The 18,492-nt window shown below is 46.7% G+C and overlaps 1 long non-coding RNA gene across 1 annotated transcript in view; it reads right to left on the bottom strand.

The window, feature by feature from the left end:
* Window positions 1-16,903: 16,903 nt before the first annotated feature.
* Window positions 16,904-18,492, bottom strand: part of LOC144136632 (uncharacterized) — a 176,446-nt gene continuing 174,857 nt past the window's right edge. Inside the window, exon 3 of the long non-coding RNA XR_013315648.1 lies at window positions 16,904-16,946. This is a non-coding gene — a long non-coding RNA (uncharacterized LOC144136632). The remainder of the gene's footprint in view (window positions 16,947-18,492) is intronic.

Consider the following 18,492-nt stretch of genomic DNA (forward strand, 5'->3'; position numbering starts at 1 on the left):
CGCACTGCCGGGTGAGCGGGCAGCGTCTGCGGCAACCTCGGAAGCGCCGAGCTGAGAAGAGGCACATTTTTACAGCCGAGGTACCGACCCGAGCGTGTGTCCCGGCGGCGCGAGGCGGAGCCGACGTGCGTGCACCATTTTTCGCGGGGAGCCCGACTGAAGGGGGGAGGGGAACGCGGTGGCGAGCGCGCGTGCTCTGCGGACCCGCAGCGGTGAACACGCGCGGGAAGATTAACCCGGACCGTCCATCAAATGTCGCGGACGGGGTCCGCGACGTCGTCACCGCGCGGCACAAAAGCGAGGGAGGAATGGAAAGAGGGGGGGACGGGTGCAGTAACAGCGCCGCCATCAATCCGCCTGCGGCCCAACCCTACTAATCAGTCCCCACCGGGGACACATGGACGACGCCGGGACACCGGCGACCAAATCCCGCGCCACTTGACGGCCGGCCATCGCACTCCATGGGCGGCCATGTTGGTCGCGGCACAATGGCGGAATGGGAACCCCTGTGGGCGGGAGAGAGCTGACTCAACGGCGAGATTGCCCCCTTCCGTCCGCACACGCGGCACTGGTGAGAACCGGCCGCCTCTGGACACGCTTTCGCCGTCCGCGTCTCAAGTTCACGCCCGCGCTTGGCCGCCGAGGGATCCCGGCGCGAAGCGCCTCCGGTTGCCGGCCCGGACCGCCGAGGCTCGTGCGCACGCAGGACGAGCTGCTGTTAATATTAGCTGGCCATCACGGAAGCGTGCTAGGGAAGACTTCGGTCTGGGCAGCAGCTGACGAGCTGGATTTAGAAGGCCGCTGCCGCCAAGGTTGCCAACATACGAACACTAGCGTACAGCTCCGGTCAAAAGTATGCATGCCACATGGCTTGGTTTTCAGCCTTGTAGTGGAGCGTTTATGGCGCTCGTGAAGATCTATCTGTCTGCCACGATGTAAGGAGAACCATCATCCTCACCTTTCAAGATCTTTTCGTCTGAAAGGTTTCGTACACGTGCTTCACCTGGCGACCTAAATGCGAACGATTTGTCCTGACGAGTTTTGACCAACACTGTACATCAGGAACGCACGTCTAAGAAGGGAAATAAATTTGGCGCAGGTCAGTGGCCATTTGCCATGAAAAATGAGAGCGAAAAAAAATAAATCGAACGCGATGTGCGCCTGTATGCAGAACAAGGCCACTTGCAATATGACTATCGTGTCTGTTTTTTTTTTTACAAGATCACGTGTTTGCCTTTTTCTCTCTTAATTGAAATTGCCTATTTTATTCATTTACTCGCTGTCAGGGACACCAGATGACTGAGCCTCCTGATCAGGAGGTTGCGAGCGTATATTGGGATGTACTGCTGGCAATAAGGATTCCCCGAATAGCTTCATCCATTCGTTGTTTAGCGATACAATCGTCGTCGCACTTGTGACCGAATTAACTGCGAGTTTGAAGCGGCGGTGCTAACGTGACATGTTAGGCATCTACTGGCGCACAGGCGCCAACAGGTGGAGGAGTAAGAGTCGTCATGAAAAATGGCAGGATCGGCAAATTTTCAGCCCGTGATTTTTATTTATTTATCCCGAGCCTTTCACATCTTCAAAAAAAAAGTATTTTTTTTCCTGTTAAAAACCAAGCTGTAACGCGCAAGTTGCCACTCTCTCTGTAAAACTGGGTGCTGCAAAAGATAAACAGCTGCGCAGTTATCCGCCGCGGTGGCTCAGTGGTTATGGCGCTCGGCTGCTGACCTGAAAGACGCGGGTTCGATCCCGACCGCGGTGGTTGCATTCGATATAGGCGAAATTCTAGAGGCCCGTGTACTGTGCGATGTCAGTGCACGTTAAAAAACCCCAGGTGGTCAAAATTTCCGGAGCCTTTCACTACGGCGTCCCTCATAGCCTGAGTCGCTTCGGGACGTTAAACCCCCATAAAAAAGCCTGCGCAGTTAATTAAAATTGCATGTGAGTTACAGGCGGAAATATCTTGCAGTTTCGGAAGCAACTTTGGAGAAATTAATATTCAGCAAAACAAGCGAACGCATATCCAGTACTTCGTAGCGCTGACAATGCGTCACAAAAGTACAGGTTTTTGCGGACGGCCGCAAAACACGCAGAGAACTTCGGTTCGAGCCCCAAATACCTATCGGGAGTTGAGGTCGAGAAGCCAAAGAACCACGTGAGAACAATGCACAATTTTGGAATCAGCCAAGCGTTTTCTTCGTTTTCCTTTCAACTCGATCTGAAGCTCACTTGTGCTAAAGAAAGAAGGAATAAACTCGCCAAGGGGTTCTTCGTCTCCAGATGGAACCCAGGAATGCGCCTGTTTTTGCAGATTCCTTTTAAGCACGCAGCTACTTTTAGAAGGGTGACAGTAACTCGTCGGCGGGGTCTCGAGCAGAGACTCCGTCAATTCGGCCAGGCGCTAAGGAAATATTTGCTGCGCGCATTATCACCGCTACATTTCTCCCAAGCTGCTTTTGCTATTTTGATATTTTTTATTGCACCAATAAAAATGCGCCGTGCGCAAATGAAAAAAAATCTATAACGAAAAATAAAAGATGTACCACCATAGACTTTTGAATGTTCCCTACTGAGGAGAAAGTGTTGTCTTATTCTCTGTTATTGTTCACAGTGATGTAGTGATAACGCTGTGGTTACTCACATTTGTTGCATGCTTGCATTGCAGTAGATGGGCCATTAGCGAAAATGAAGCAGACGCAAAACGACAGACCATGAACCGAGAATGTAATGTTTACACAATACGGCCGCAGGCCCCAAGCCGCATAACTGTTTTTTTTTTTTTTTGCGCAAGAGCGTTCCGTGGCTGATCCGCACATGGGCGCAGACCACTCCCAGAAGCCAACAAGAAAGGCTGCGACCAGCCATTAACTGCGCTCTTCCGCGATAGATGTGTGAATCTCGCCCTTTGTTCACAAGCTATTACTACTATACCTGCCGTGTCAAATTCTAAGCTGACATTTAACACTGCATCCGAAAATACGAGGACGGCCTTAATAATAGTCGTCGCATGTTTCTTACCTGCAACATGAAATTCTGCCCCTAGGGAGAGAGATTAAGCAATGCATGTGACTGCATCTGATATAAACTCAATCTCTTTTGCTGAACACGGTCGCTTTTGTTCAGTGGAGACAACCGGGACAGAACCAGTATTTGCCATGCTGTTTGTACGTAGTATCAGCCACGTGTCAGTAAATAGCATTGGCCGGTGCTTTGGGCATTATCCCGCTGATCGAACTTACATGCATATAGTATAGCTTTCTGAGCCTTCTTAGCCTTTGAAGCTGGTTTTGCTTTTGCCGTTGCAACACGGCACCACTATTTTCGAAAATGCAGTTGCCGTAAATTTCTGTCTCAGCCGCCATATTTTACAACATAGAAACTAGAAGGATAGATAACATTTCATTTTCTTGGCGTACAATTTGGTGATGTTCAGCCTTAACGCTTCCATGTGCGCAAACACGTAATTTTCTCACTTTGTCATACATAGTTTAAACTCCGATCTAGCCAAAATAAAAACTAAATTTGAACTGATCAGCAATGCCACTTTCGTTTCTTCACTTTTTTTTGTGCGCATTCGATTTTTCGCATTCTTTCTCCCAGCTCTGACATCTCCGCTACTTCTCGGCTCCCCAACGCCCACCACCGCTACCGCTCCAGGCATCACGGTGAAAATTATCGTTCCCAAAAGTAAAATCGTCACTAAAACAATTTTCCAAATGTGTATTCTTTCCTTTGGAAGCATCAGAGGCGTGTGGTAACATTTATTTCTCTTAGATGTCAGCTACGGAGCTGGTTAATGACACGGGCTGGAGAATTTGTTTAGCTAAAAAAAAAAAGAAGAGAGCAACTGCAACATTTGTTTCACAGCCATGCCACCTTTCCTGCGTCTTTGAGTGTACGTCTTGCTTCTTACCATATATGTTTCACACAGCAGCTGGAGTGCTAATATCACCCTCCACCTGGCATTGTCTTCTCTTTTGCATACTTCAAGACTGCTGGCAGCGAATCGCAAGCACGCAGATTGTACGTTAAGAAAACAGAAAAGACAGAGTCCCGGAATCGAAACAGGAGTGCTGAGGTGAAAAGGCATTTGCTGCCACGCTTTCTCTCTTGTCTGCTTCGTGCTTGCTGTGTGCACTCCAGTGAACTTTGTGAAGTCCGCAGAGCGGTTGCGTCATCAAGAAGGAACGAATTTCGCTGGAACCCTATTCGGCCCCGCTGTCGCATTCCGAGCCGCTGATCCGAGTTGGGCTTCCCGAAATGAACTCATTTTTTAGCCCGTCACTTCTCTACACTCAAGGGGCGCCTAATCTGCCGGTGTGTTGTGCTTACTTGCACCATTACCGCCTTCTTCCGGGAGAGTCGCGGAAAAATTCTTCGCCTTGCGGAATTTGTTAATACTCGCTTATTCCTTCAGGTCATGCAAAGCGCTTCTTCGATTCTGACGCCGTCGCACGGCTTTTAAAGAATTAGGGGTTAAAATGTGCTCAAGGAAATTTACGCTCTCCTGAACTCATCAATGATTTCGCTTTCGCAAATCTGAGTTAATTCACTCTATTTATTAGGGCACGGTTCAGTTCCACAGTTTTTCATCGCTTTCTTTAAAACGGAGCGTCTGAGAGTTTAATTCATGCAGAGTCCTAGTTAAAAGGTTTATGAACTTTCTACATTGTTCCTTTCGCACAGCAAAAGAGCGAAAGACTGGTGCAGAAAGTTCGATGTAGAAGGACGAAACTTCATTTGGCGCGTTGAAAGGATACTTCTCCTAAATCAACATTGTGGCGAAAATTTTGGTAGTCCCCGAGCGTACTTACATCATGGCAGTGAGGATAACGACTTTTTACTCCCGGCTAATTTCTGAGCTTTTCTTTTTTTGGCGCGACATTCTTTTCCCTTCCATAACTGATCACGTCGATAATGGTGAGACCTGTCAAAATTATCAGGCAAATTCAATGCGGTGTACACCAACCTGCTCTTGTTCATGCTTGAAGATTTGCGTGCTTGCAAATATACTGAAGATGATTTTATAAAAGTGCATGTAAACGGTGCGCGAACCAGTTCTGAATACCTGCTATTATTAATTCTGTGTTGTGCACCGTACATAGTTCAGGCCTACAAGCTGGGGCGGGCTTAAAGGCAACTCTTGAAACGGACGAATGAGCAGAAGCGGAGAGCTGTCCCAAGGCGCGGTGCATTTCTCGATTTTTTTTCGTAATATATATATATATATATATATATATATATATATATATATATATATATATATATATATATATATATATATATATATATATATATATATATATATATATATATATAATGGCGTCCCTCTGGTTTTCGTGCAGATAATTGCCCTCCCGTCTCTTCTATAAATTCGGCGCTGCGTGCGTGTGACACAGCTGCGAATCAAGACTGCTGTGAATACGGACACTTTACGATATATTCTTCCGCAAGCGCCGCTTGATACTATCCTTTATTTGTTTTTTTTTAAAAACTGCTGCCGATGCTTAACTAGTGCATTTCTGGGCTACTGACTGTGAGCTTATATGCTGAGAACATCAACGTGAAAAATTTTGTCTGAAGAAAAAGCATTTATCTCTATATAAAGCGCAGCGCTATTTTGACATCTATTTCGATTAAAATTCTAGAAAAAGAAGTAAAATAAATCATTCGCTCACATGTGTCATCTTCGAGCTTCATTAATATCATTATAAATTCTCATTTTCTTGCAAGAGTCTCTCTTTTTTCACCCTCATGAGAGCGGCAAAAAAGGTCGAAAATTTTGAGTGCTGGTGGCAGGGCTCAATCTATAGCGACGGCCTCACGGTTTCTACCCTTTTTTTTCTATTTTCGATTCCGTCGGTAGGAGGCGCGCTATGGTCGTCGGCTGTTCGCTGCCGGGACTCCGGAGATGGGCGGCCATTAATCATTGTTAGGCGCGGCCTGAAGAAGGTAGCCGCCGGCGCCTTAAGGTGTGATGGATGAGGGGCTCCCGCTGCTCCGACGCGAATTATGCGCGTACCGCGGGCCGACGGTATCCGGACGCTAAAGCCTGTGTCACATGCAAGCGAAAATGCTAGCGAATCCAGCCGCCGCGGCGGAAAAACCTGTTTTGAGTCGTCGCGGCGATGAGCGGCGAGGTTCCGACAAGTTAGAAGCTTCTGCTGCGACGCGCCGCTGAATCGCTCAGTCGCTTGCATGTGAACCAGCCTTAAAGCGGAAACTCCATGGACACTTCCTCGCGTATGTGCGGAGCGCCTGCGCGCCTGCGCGCTGCGCAGCGACGGGCGTCCAAAAGGGGCATGCACCTCCATGCTCCTGGTGCTGGCTCTTTCCCCCTCTCAAGCTGACGGAAAGAATTTCAAGGTGTGAACAAAAGGGGTTTGGGGGCCGTTTAAAGAAACGTGGGGGGAATCTGAAAGAACTCCAAGCCATGAAAAAAAAGTCTCCGAGAGCTCCGCGCCTGATCGCGCGTCGTGCCTTGCACATGCGCAGACAGGCTCCAGCGTACGCCCGTGCACGTAGGCGCTCCGTCCGTGCTCCTAGGATGTGGCCATCGAGTTATGGCTTTAGAGATAAACATAAGCTTCGACCTGAACCTTTTCGCAATAACCTGCAAGTGATTAAGTTGGCTACAACTGCTTCCAACATTTAGGCTACGCATATAAATGTTGATATCCGTATCTAATATGACGCTGGCAGAGGTGAATAACTCAGAGGATGGGGCATGTACCCGAAAATAATAGGAAGTGCATTCAATGCACACATGCTGCAGTCTCGGCGAAGAATAAAAGACCGAAACAACAATTTCCTAATCGAGGGATGAGCCGATGTTTTAGTAATTAAAAAAGGGTGCATGGTTGGTCTTCTTTATTATTAAATTCAAGCTAAAGTATGCGGCCACAGGAGCATATAGTAAGCAATTAAGGAGAGGTGACAAAAAGATGAGGGACAAAAAAGCCTTCTCAGCATATAGTCGCAATTATTTATTCAACCACTCAAGAACCTGCATGCCCAAAAAAGCTTCATTCTGGACGAGGCAGTGCAAAAGCGGTAAATTTGAGTTTACTGAAGCACTGATGGCGCGCCAAAGAAAAAACTGCTCAAGAACGAACTTGTCGAAACCCGCTTACCCCGCCGCGGTGGCTCAGTGGTTAGGGCGCTCGACTACTGATCCGGAGTTCCCGGGTTCGAGCCCGACCGCGGCGGCTGCGTTTATGGAGGAAAAACGCTAAGGCGCCCGTGTGCTGTGCGATGTCAGTGCACGTTAAAGATCCCCAGGTGGTCTAAATTATTCCGGAGCCCTCCACTACGGCACCTCTCTCTTCCTTTCTTCTTTCACTCCCTCCTTTATGCCTTCCCTTACGGCGCGGTTCAGGTGTCCAACGATATATGAGACAGATACTGCGCCATTTCCTTTCCCCCCAAAACCAACCAACCAACCCGCTTACTACGTTTGCAAAGAACTGTTCAGGAATGAATTTCCTCGTTTGAAGGAGCCGTTTTCGCATTTTCTAACATGCATGACGGCTGCTGCATAAAATTGGTGGTTTTCATTTCATTCTATACAGACTGATCGCCGCAGTTTTACAGGGAGGTTAATCGGGACGTGCTGACAGTTATTTTTCAGAAATATGCTTCAATAATCTGTTCGCCTGACTAGAAAACCAAACCACAAAAACAGCGCTTTTTATCTGTTACAGCACTTTAATGGAAAATCTGCATTAAATAAAACGTAGCACCTGATATAATAAAGCGTGTCCAAAAGAAAATTTGGACAATAGAAACTTATTGAAGGTTTTGAAAAAATTCTTGAATTTAAGAATAACTCTAAAGCAGAATTTTTAACTTTTCTTGAAAAGATTAGTTGTTCAATTGACATTGTAGTCTCCAGACACCCTTAGTCTTTTTTTAACATTTTGTGTGCTCGCGCTAAACCACCAGTCTAGAAAAACTATAAGTCCTACAGGGGCCAACGAACACTCCAGTTAGCCTGCTTTCTGGGCCAAGACTGTGTGAGGAATTCAACTTCGGGCTTAATTTGTTTTTAAATTTTGACCGCTTTTCTACTTCACTATAAACTGTTTCCTAAGTATAGTCAGACTCCGAAAGAAAAGTAAGCATTTGAATGGGACAGAGTTTGTATTTAATTGTTATAAATTGGCACATTATTTTCCCATTTGAATACTAGGAGCCTTTGTAAACTAACCTATAACATAAAAATGAGATAATTTCTTTTCGTTTTAGAACGACAGTTTCTTTAGTTAGGTACAGTTAGCTTCCTATTCCACAATTTATAACCTTCCTTCAAAACTTCGCAAGGATAACGAAACTTAGGCGAAGTGAATATGACTCTAATACAAACGAACCCCGAAAGTTTTGTTCAACTCCACGGAATGGTTCAAATTTTCATATTTTGCTCCGCAAATCCTCAGAAGTAAATAACTAGAGAAGAACGCTACAGCTGCGCGATGTTAAGTACTGAATCAGAAATGCTGGCCAGAGCAGCTTTTGAAGTAATAACTGACCCATTTGTGTCTGCTCCAACACGAGCGCACGACAAGAGTCCCTGCTTATCTTTAACGTAAAAAATAAAGCTGTCCCGCCTAAGGCCCCACCAGGCTAGTGCGGTGTTTCCAGCGCGCCGTCTGTCTCCTATGATGCACGAGCTACTCTTCATAGAGCTTGATACAGAAACAGCATCAGGCTACACTGCACTAAGATGATAACAAAGCTGCGTTTTTGTTGTGTGGTTTGCATTTTTTGTGAGGCACACATCTAATTAGCTGAGTTGCAGCAGAGGTTCCACTGCCACCAAGAAAATATTCATTTGTGCGGTGGCAATAAAATAACAAGATGTCTTACCAATCTCATCGCTGCATATAAACTAACATATCTCAAGGGGATTATACAGAACACAAAATCTCTGAACCTGCGCGCAGAGAGCCGACCCGAGTGGACGCCCAGATTCTTAATTTGAAAACTCACGCAAGAGTCTTGGCTAGTGAGGAAAAAGTCAGTACCGATGAGCAATGTTTTAAGTGGAAGCTTCACAAGCCGACTCATGCTGTTAGTAATAGCGTAGTCAGTGCTAGCTACATTCCCGTACGCATTTGTGAGATTGTGCGTAGATTCGTCGTTTTCCACCCGGTTCAATACTTGTGCGATAATCTGGACTACGGTCGCGCAAAGACGGCTATACTGGGAGGTTGCGTCTGTCTTAAAGGCTCAGAAAGCGTTACAAAAGACGTGCTAAGCAGCCTCTTTCCTTCCGATAACGACAGCTCCTTTTCGGCAGGAGTGGCAAGCACCCAAACTGCAGAAAGATAAAAGAGGTGACGGGAGGGAAGCACAGAGGGTGCGGAAGGGAAATGAAAAACCAACACAGCCAGGGCAGGATAAAAGCAAGCTGTTCAGGAGCGGTAACCGTCACGGGACTGGCACAGAAAGCTTTCGCTTGATCTCGACAACAGGCAGTCGGGCAGCAGCAAACACATCGAGGCAGGCGGCTCGACTACAATGGACTTGGCCCCGGAGCGCTGCAAGCGCGGCGATGCGGGCCGCCTGAAAGGGAGGCTTTCCCCGCTAGCGATCCGACGCCGGAGCGAGGGGGGAGCACTCGCGCCGGCGGGCGCGCTGGCCCCACTGCGTTCGGCCTTCCCGCAGCAAGGGTACGTGCGCAGAAAAACAAGCTTTACAGAAGAGGGCGCCCTTTGCCGTCTTGCTCTGAATGGCACTGGCATGTCTTCGCCCAGGAGCCCGCTCGCCTAACGCACTCTCAAAGCGAGTGGTTCAAGTGTGCCTCAAACGCGGCGCGACACCGGGCACGTCTTGTCGAGCGCCAGTCGCGCTACAATGCTACCCTGCACTCTCCTCACCCTCCCTTTTACTCCGAGCCAGTCGGTGAAAGTATCAGCTTGAGAGAAAGCTCAGTGAGCTTATGAAGGACATCCTAAATTTACGTAGCGGATACCCACTTCATAAGCTGAGCACTTCTCTTCCACTACAAAGAGCAGGCTGTAAAAACTCTACTCTTCGAGAATTACTCAAACGAATGTTTCTGGCTACAGGTACCTTTCTCGCAACTTCAAAGAAAGGTATCAGTGCATGAAACAGAGTACAGTCGACAGAATAAACACGCGGAGCAGACCAGTGCATTTAAAAGTTTTTTTTCCTTAATTTCCCCAAGCAGACCTTTTTACCCTGGAAGGAAAAAGGCGTTAAATCCTGTTTATTATATTATCAGTACCTTACGCGTAGCTTCGAGTAAGGCCAATATACGATGTAAAGTTGTCTTTCCATAAGGGAAATGTGGATGTCAAATCTTCGGTTATTCATTTACAGGAATCATGTTCAAACTGTTAGCTTTCGGAGCCAGTAATGAGCAATATTAATTCGTCTCCCATATGAACTTATTCAAATATTTTAAGCCCTTTAGAATGGACGAAGACCAGAGCATTTTAAAAATCAATAGCTCTACTTACACTTCGTTAAATGCGCTTGCGCATGCAGTAACAGGCATGTCTTTACAGTTAAATATATTTTAATTATCGGCTGCATCGAGAAAAGATACGCAGTGAAAAACAAAGAATGCACTGCCTAGCGAGGCACATTTTCTCGTCAATAAAGACATTGTTTTTGTACATTCGTTCTCTTGCGCTTGCTAAGATTTCAACGTTAGTAGAGTCTTACTATAAAGTTACTTTTTGGGAATTCAGCTACTTTGTTTTATCGCCCGTTATTGTACACAATACTAAAAAAGTATCTCCAGAAATGGTGCAAAGATTATTGTCATGCCTTTCATAAACACCGGTGGTCAGTGCGGCGGTAAGCGAAAGGCCTGAAGTAAAAGGAGTAAAGCTTGTGCATAATTTGTGTGTGTTCTCTAACCTTCACAGATTATCCAAAAGGCGGCTTGAGAAGTGCATTCAAAGCAACGAAAAACCATCAGTCCGTTGAAGAGCGACAGTGAAAGCAAAAAAGACGCCGTAGTATAGAATTCCGCGTTTATTTGCGCCACTTGTTCTTTTTTTTTCTTCAAGTGTTGAGAAATTGAGCTCATGACGCTATTGCATTCTTTCCACTCTGATCTCAGCCGCAGCGCCCGGGGTCGAACCCGAGTCCTCATGGTACGCCTTAGCCAGTGCGTCGCTGCGGCGGGTGAAGCTGCGAGACAATGAGAAACCCGAATGACTAGCAAAGCCTGGAGAAAGGCTCAGCGAGAAAACAAAGTGAAAGTGAAAAAAAAATAAACAACAAGGGGGAGACTAGATAGAACGAACGAGCGGCGCTGGGAGCACAGAGGACAGGGGAGATAAAAAAAGGAGCAACAAAGAGTGAAAACAGAGGAGCTTGGATGAAACGAAGGAGAAAAGGAAAGAGGGAACAGGAAAAGTAAAAGGGCGGCTGAGAGGAGCGAGGGATGGAACAGGGCGATAGAACGAAAGGAGCAGCAAGTAGCTACAAAAGGACAAAAGTTCACTAAAAGAGGCGCGCTTGAAGAAAGTAGACCGGCCGACTAGTTGGGGTGTTCGTTCGTTCACTTCCTCTTTGAAAGTGCTGTTTCTTGGGCGGAGCGTCGGGGAGAGGAGGCCGGCTGGAGTGCGACTGGCAAAGGGATCTGTTAAAAGCTAAACTGGTCACCCGGGCACTGCGAGGCCGCTAGTGCCGCGCCCCGGGGTTTAAACTCCAATGACCGTGTTGAGTCCGAGTCGCCTCGCTGCTGGCGATGCCGGGGTGGAGCGGAGTTTGCCGGGGGGAAACCGCGCCTCGTGACATGCCGGTGCCGCTCGCCTCACCGGGTCTCGACGCGCCTCGCGTGAAGGTTGCGGATGTCCGACAGATGAATTATTCGTGGATGAAAGATAACACTGGCGTCTCCGCCGCAAGCAGAAACAAACTGCTCTGCGCTCTTAATTTGGAGGTATGAAACTGCGCTCGAAGGACGGTGGTCGTCGCAAGTGATGTGCCGCGCTGCAGAAAACCATCGTCGAACGGACAGAGAAATGACATCGAGGAAGATGAAGACGGATTCTGCAGACAAGCGACGCAGCCGCTGCGCCGGAGCGCCCAGCCATCAGGTGAGGTCGGTCTCCCGATGCGTCTGTCCGTGTTTCGCACGCTCCTTGACTATTACCCGCCCTTTCTCGCTTTCCACTCGAGGGCTTTTCGCGGCTCCGTCGGTTGATGCGGCGGTCGCTATCGCCGTAAGGGGGAGCGAGCAGCCTTTATTAATCGCCGATATGGTGCTCTCCTTCCTTATTGGTCGGAGCGCATCACGTGCGCGGTCGTGGGCCAATGGAAAGGCTCGATCGCGACTCCGAGGGGAGACATAACGGAGCGCAGGGCTTTGTTCCTAGCGGTTATGAAGGCGGGCTCCGCCTCGATTTTGCTCTCGCCGGCGATGACGGATGCGACGGGCGAGAGGCAGGGGCGTGCCGCCGCCTGGCGCCGCATGCGCCTGCCGCCGCCCGGTGCGCCTCTTCGCGCTGCGACCGCGCGCGGTACCCCTGCGCTGCCAGCGCCTGGCCTCGCGAACATGACCGAGGGAAAGGGGCCGCTGTCATAAACACTGGTTCCCCTCTCTGCCGACTGCTCTTTCTTCCCTCTGCGGGTGCACCTGAAGCGGAAGCACAGTTTGACTGTGTTACTTTGTTACTTTAGCTTGTTCATGGGAGGGCAGACGATTAAACGCCAGCGTGCGCTTTTACTTTATTTTTTTGTAGCGTAATGGTATTCGTTTATGACTGGCAGGCTGCATGATATGCGGCCCGAACACTCGGTAAGCCACGGAGATAAGAGGCAATCTTTGTAGAGAGGCGCTGTCTATTTTTTTTTTCGTACGGTTTACGAGGTCACCTTGTTTTAATCGGATTCATAAAGATCACATCGAGATGAAAGTTCACAAAAAAATAGTTTTTCGAAATTTGCTATTGCGTAACCTTGGTAAAGGTGAATAAACTGCGGCGGGCTGTAGTTTTCCGAACTTTTTTTTTTCTGCTACTAATCTCGTTTCTAGTAAGCATTACAGTACTCAGGCTGCTGCAGAAGTTAAAACTTGGCAGTGCGAATGATTCCATGTGATGAAGCATTAAGATGTTTAAGCGGTGGCCACACATGACGCGCGCTTTAAAGGTTGCAAATCTGGTCTGCCTATGCGGCGTGCATATTTCATTTACCGTGAAGCTCCGAGAACTGACCAGTAGGTACAATAACTGCCAGACAGACCACTCTGGCAGGCTACAACATATTGAAAAGAGAGGCAGTGTTGCTTGGCTACTTCATTCATGCATTTTCCGTGAATTAAAAAAAATCACTATAGCACGGCGGTACGAGGTATTTGAAAGGTCTGCATCGGTTTCTGCTTCTATTTGAGTGATAGATTAGATTTCCATGTTTTGGGCGCATTGCACCGATTCATTAATTTGGTTTGTGGAGTGAAAAATCCCAAGTGGTTTTAGTTCAACCGAGCCGCATGATTTTCTACAAAATAGGAGGTAGCCTTTTATAACGAGCAAGCAGAGTTAAGAGCAAAAAATTCCTCGTCACGCCTACGAGCCGCGTATATGTCGAAGATTTTCAAGCATGCCTTGTTTTTCGCACTAATTGCATCAGGTTGCAAGGTGAAAAATGTGCAGTCGCGCGAAGCTCGCGAAAATGACTCGAAGCCTTTCCTTGTTTTCTCTTTTCTGTAATATGTTCAAAAAAATTGTCCTTAAAGCATGCATGCATGCATCGCTATTCACAGGGACGTGGTAACAAGCGAACGCCTTTTGTCAGAACTAGGCAGGCACTTTCATGGTGGTAAAATAAACATTAATATTATTATTCCTCGTAATTATTATGTTTTTATTATTTTATTTGCTTTGTTAATACGCCCATGGATTCATGCATTTCCATCACAATGTGTTTTATGCCTCTTAAAGCGCGGTCACACAAGCCAACTAAAGCCTCAGACCGGCCTGTTTCTAATGTATTGCGCTGGTTGATGAAAATAAAAATTATTATTATTTTATGATTCTGCCTAACAGTTTTTTCTAGTTGCGTGCTGTGCGGATCTTCAATCCTGTCCTATAGTTCTTTCGAGGATGTATCCTTTGTTTTATGTAATTCTTTTTGGAAGATGAGTTTTAGGTCGCACCAGATCACCTGGTAACTACAAGAGTGAACCTCTTCTTATTTTGGTGTGCTTGTCTTTGCCACAACACGAAACTACCGAATTCTTCAGCTGCCCATGTAGGTCAGTGTTCCAAATGCAGCTTTGTTAATGGAAAGGAAATGGCAACGGATACTGTATTATTTGTTTTCCATGTGATACGCTCGAATGTTCGTGGCTTATTGAACGCCAGAAGCAAAATTAATAAAGCCGTTTTCACGAAAGTGTGGTTCGTGATAGCAATTCACGAAATTTTTACATTAATGCTCCCAAATCACACGCATCTAGAAATCTACAAAGGCAGAAGGACGGCTAGGGTCGCTCGTCTACGCCGGCGCCTAGAGTCAGATCACGAAGCAGTTCATGTAGATGTGGCAGCATACACTGAAACCATCTTCGTCGCACTCGCACTTGCCCACAACTAGTTACTACTGACAACTGCATCACTCCAGGCTGAGGTTCCTTCCTCGGCGGAAGGCTCCACAATCGCCCTCGCCATAAGGCATTGTGATCTGGCGGATAAATCAGTTCATATACTAACTGATTCGAAGCGAGCCTGTCAATATTATACTACAGGGCAAGTTCTAAAAACGACGGCAGCCCTGCGCATACCATCTTGGCTTTCACCCACTTTACACCACTCCCATAGCATTACGTGGACTCCGGGCCATGAAGGGCTTGAAGGCAATATGGCGGCAAACGATCTAGCTCCCGAGCCAACAAATCGAGCGGATCTTTACCCGTACCCCACCCCTCTACCACTAAACTGTGGAGCACGGCTAGAATTTCTAAGACTGAACCGAAGGAAATATCCCCCTCCCCTTACTGAACTCGGAACAGAAGAAGCAACATTCTGGAGGCGAATATAGACAAACACCTTCTCTAACCTGTACTTGTACAGCCTCATCATAGATATCACCCTATCTGTCCCTGGAGCGGTGGTAAGCCCACAGTATCCCACATTTCGTGGAGTACGTTGCGTGAGAAAACCACCCCACCTAGCAACAGCACAAAACATCACACGAGCAGTGGGAGGCAGTCCTCACCAGCAATGGTCTGGAGGAACAACGACAGACCATGCGACGGGTCCAGACATCAGCGCAAGCCACCGGAGTCCTGAGAAGTCCGTCCACCTGACTCGTCAAACATTTAAAAAGCTTATAAAGTTTTATCTCTCTCTCTCTCTCTCTTCGAGGCAATGCAACAGCAAGCCCCGGGAAAAAAATCCTTTCGGTGATCTGTTCCCGGACAAAGAAAAGTGCGCAGGAACAGGAATCATTTTCGGCAGTAATCATATCACAGTCAACGGAAAGCATTGTACAGCAAAACGTATTCAGAATAAAAGCGATGCTTGAGCCACGCAGATTATTTCTTTTTGCAAGAAACGTTGGGCCGATTACGTTGAAATCATTCTCCTGCATTTTTGTTACGACCGCTTGCGCAGGCCTGAAGTTAAGAGAAAAATTAAGCAAGCTTGATCCATTCATGTTTCTGCGATGTGGTGATGAAAAGAATTTAACAGTAGCAGTTGAGGATGACAAGCTTTGAGAAGTGGGCGAAGAATGGAAACGAGGTTGATGATGAACAAACTGACAGGAGACAACCAAATGTAGAGTAGTTTGAAGTTTTTCCTTATGCTTCCAGTTTAACCTGTCTCAAGTGAACTAATACGTCTTAAAGTCCTGGTTATGCAGGTCCTTGATACCTCGAAGTTGATCTATAACAGGCAACTGCTATCTTAAATACCCAGTTAAATAAATTGCACACGCAGGAATGAGACCAGGAGTGACTAAATTCGTACGTGTATAATAAAAAATAAAGAGATAGGCGCGTTTTTTGAACCCCTCCAGGCGCTGCGCCCACATGTGCGGACGCGCCCAGAACACAGTTAAATTCCTCGTATACAAGGTGCAATGTCATATAATAGGGAGCCAATTGTGCTAAAACCTCAAAAATCATGTGTTAGGAATATACAAAGGCAGGCATACGAAATGAATGCAGAAAGAAGTTTCTAAAATAAACACTATGTTTTAAAGTAGCTCTTGTGCGCCTCCAGTGAGTGTGTATTTCGTTTGATTTCTTCAGTGCTTTAAAGTGCTTAAAATGCTATTTTTAATGTAACGCTTTATATGACAGGAATCAATCAAAACGCGTATAATTGAGACGACCTTGCGAGCAGTTTTTTATCACAGCGTGGATATATGATTATGCCGCAGAAATTACAGAAACATTATGCAAAGAAGCCGCTAATTTTTTCTGTGGAAGCTTGACATGTTTCTTGCAAAAAATTGATAATTTGAAAATATTCCCGCCTTAGGATAATAATTAACACCATAAGTTATTTTAGTTTTTCCGGTAATGGCAGCTTTTCATGTAAGCGCAGCCATTGATTGTGCATAGTCAGTAATGTCAGGTTAACACACCAAACTTTCCAAGGACAGCGGCAGAAAATTACTTTTTTGGTGTATGACTGTGGCAAGCTTAGCGCTTTTTTGATACTAGTTCTTGCTGTTTACACACTGCTGTTACAAATGCAGTGAGTAGAAACTCTTCTGTCTGACGTATAGCGTTCACGAACTGATCGAGAACAAGTGTAAGAAGGGGAAAACAGAGAGAGAGAGGAGGGGGGGGCGGTCGAGAAATCTAACTAGCACTACGCGCGATTCGCCTACACCTCATATGAAAAGATGAAGGAGCTGAGAAATTAACTTGTAAGTATAGTGATTCACGCACTCACAGGTGGTTGTTTAGGCCCCTTGACCTTGAAGTCAACGGCAGGACATCTCTGCAAAATTTTTTGGGCTGTTAAATCCATGATTCCATGATTTTTGTTGCAGAAAATGAAAAATCGCACGCCCGTCTAAGTCATTAGTATAAAACAGCGTTTAACAAGCGTCTGGCTATTCGTAAGAGCTTCAGATGGTCTTTAGATGGAGTTCGTCTCCAGTCAAACGAACTTCCACATTTTAGCGGTAAAGACCAGACTCCGAACGCGAGAAAAATGCGACGTCTTTTCAAATGTGGCAGAGCAGCAGAAATGAGCACAGCGTTTGCGTAAATATCTACAAATGAACGTTTATGACACATAGTGTAGGTTTGCTGAAAGCGCAGAAAGATACACATCGGGTGTGTCCTCTGAAGGAGCTATACATTCATGAGCAGATGCTGCGTGGTCATGTAAGCAAAACAGGTAAGCACTTTGGCGGCTTTTGCATGGAACAGCGCAGAAGCTTCCAGTGTTGTGTCTGCCAGTTTCTACAGTGGCGGAGGTAGTGCCACTGTATGCCGCAGAATGGCTGCATCATGATGCCGCAAGGCTGGAAGGGACACCAAAGTTGATCTGCCAAGTTGTTCGCGTAGCATCGCTACTTGATTCCTTCTATGGCGTATACGATCAGCGCTGTGATACGGATGCCTTCATTGAGAGAGTGCATTAGAAAGGCAATGTTTTGATGTAACACCTTCGCATAGAACCATCGTAGCAGCGAAGTGTGTCTCAGGCCTAAAGCATGCTGATTTAAAAAAGGGAAGAAGAACGTAAACATTATGGGTACTCCTCGCCCAGGCAAAAAGCATCAATCCAGTATGCACGGACACAAGCATCACTCCACAAAATTCCATACGTCTATAGGCGTACAGCCTTTATCAAAGTGTCCAAACATACAGGGCTTACTGGCAACCCATGCAGTGGTAAGCTCCTGAGCTCCGTTTGCCCTCCAGTGCTGCAGGGTTGCCGTAAGTGCCCTTCTACACAGCTCAACCGTGAACCTCGTGGGCCTGACAAGTTTTGAAAAAACCCACACATACTACCTTTAATTGCGCGAGGTTTAATCTCGATAGGTCACTTTAAAAAAACATGCTATGTTCGACACCAGCGGCCAGGGCGATTATGCGCGTACGAGTTGCCACCAGGCAACCCACTCGAAACGTTAACTAATAAATATCATTGAAACTTTTTTCAAGCAGACGTAGAAAACAGCGGGTGTAACAAAGCTACAAGGATAACGTGCAATTTATAAGCGATTGTACCGCTAAGCAGAATGCCCGGGAAGAGGAGAGACTAGTTGGCACGTTGACACGTTGGTAAATCATGAACGGCGTACAGAATATAATGGAAAGGCTATCTTACACCTAGCGCTCTACCACAGCTCATGTTATTACAAGGCATAAATTTAAAGCGAGATCACACAAATTAAAAGGTCTCTCAGACACTAAGTAGCAGGTGAGAAGCTTGAAATTCTGCGCGAGCCTCTAAGTAGTCTTTCATTGGACATCATCATTGTTTTAGCTGTGGGGTCGGTATGAAGCTTCAAGGTGGTGGTGCCCAGCAG

Source organism: Amblyomma americanum, chromosome 1, assembly GCF_052857255.1.
Source record: "Amblyomma americanum isolate KBUSLIRL-KWMA chromosome 1, ASM5285725v1, whole genome shotgun sequence".
Lineage (NCBI taxonomy): Eukaryota > Metazoa > Arthropoda > Arachnida > Ixodida > Ixodidae > Amblyomma > Amblyomma americanum.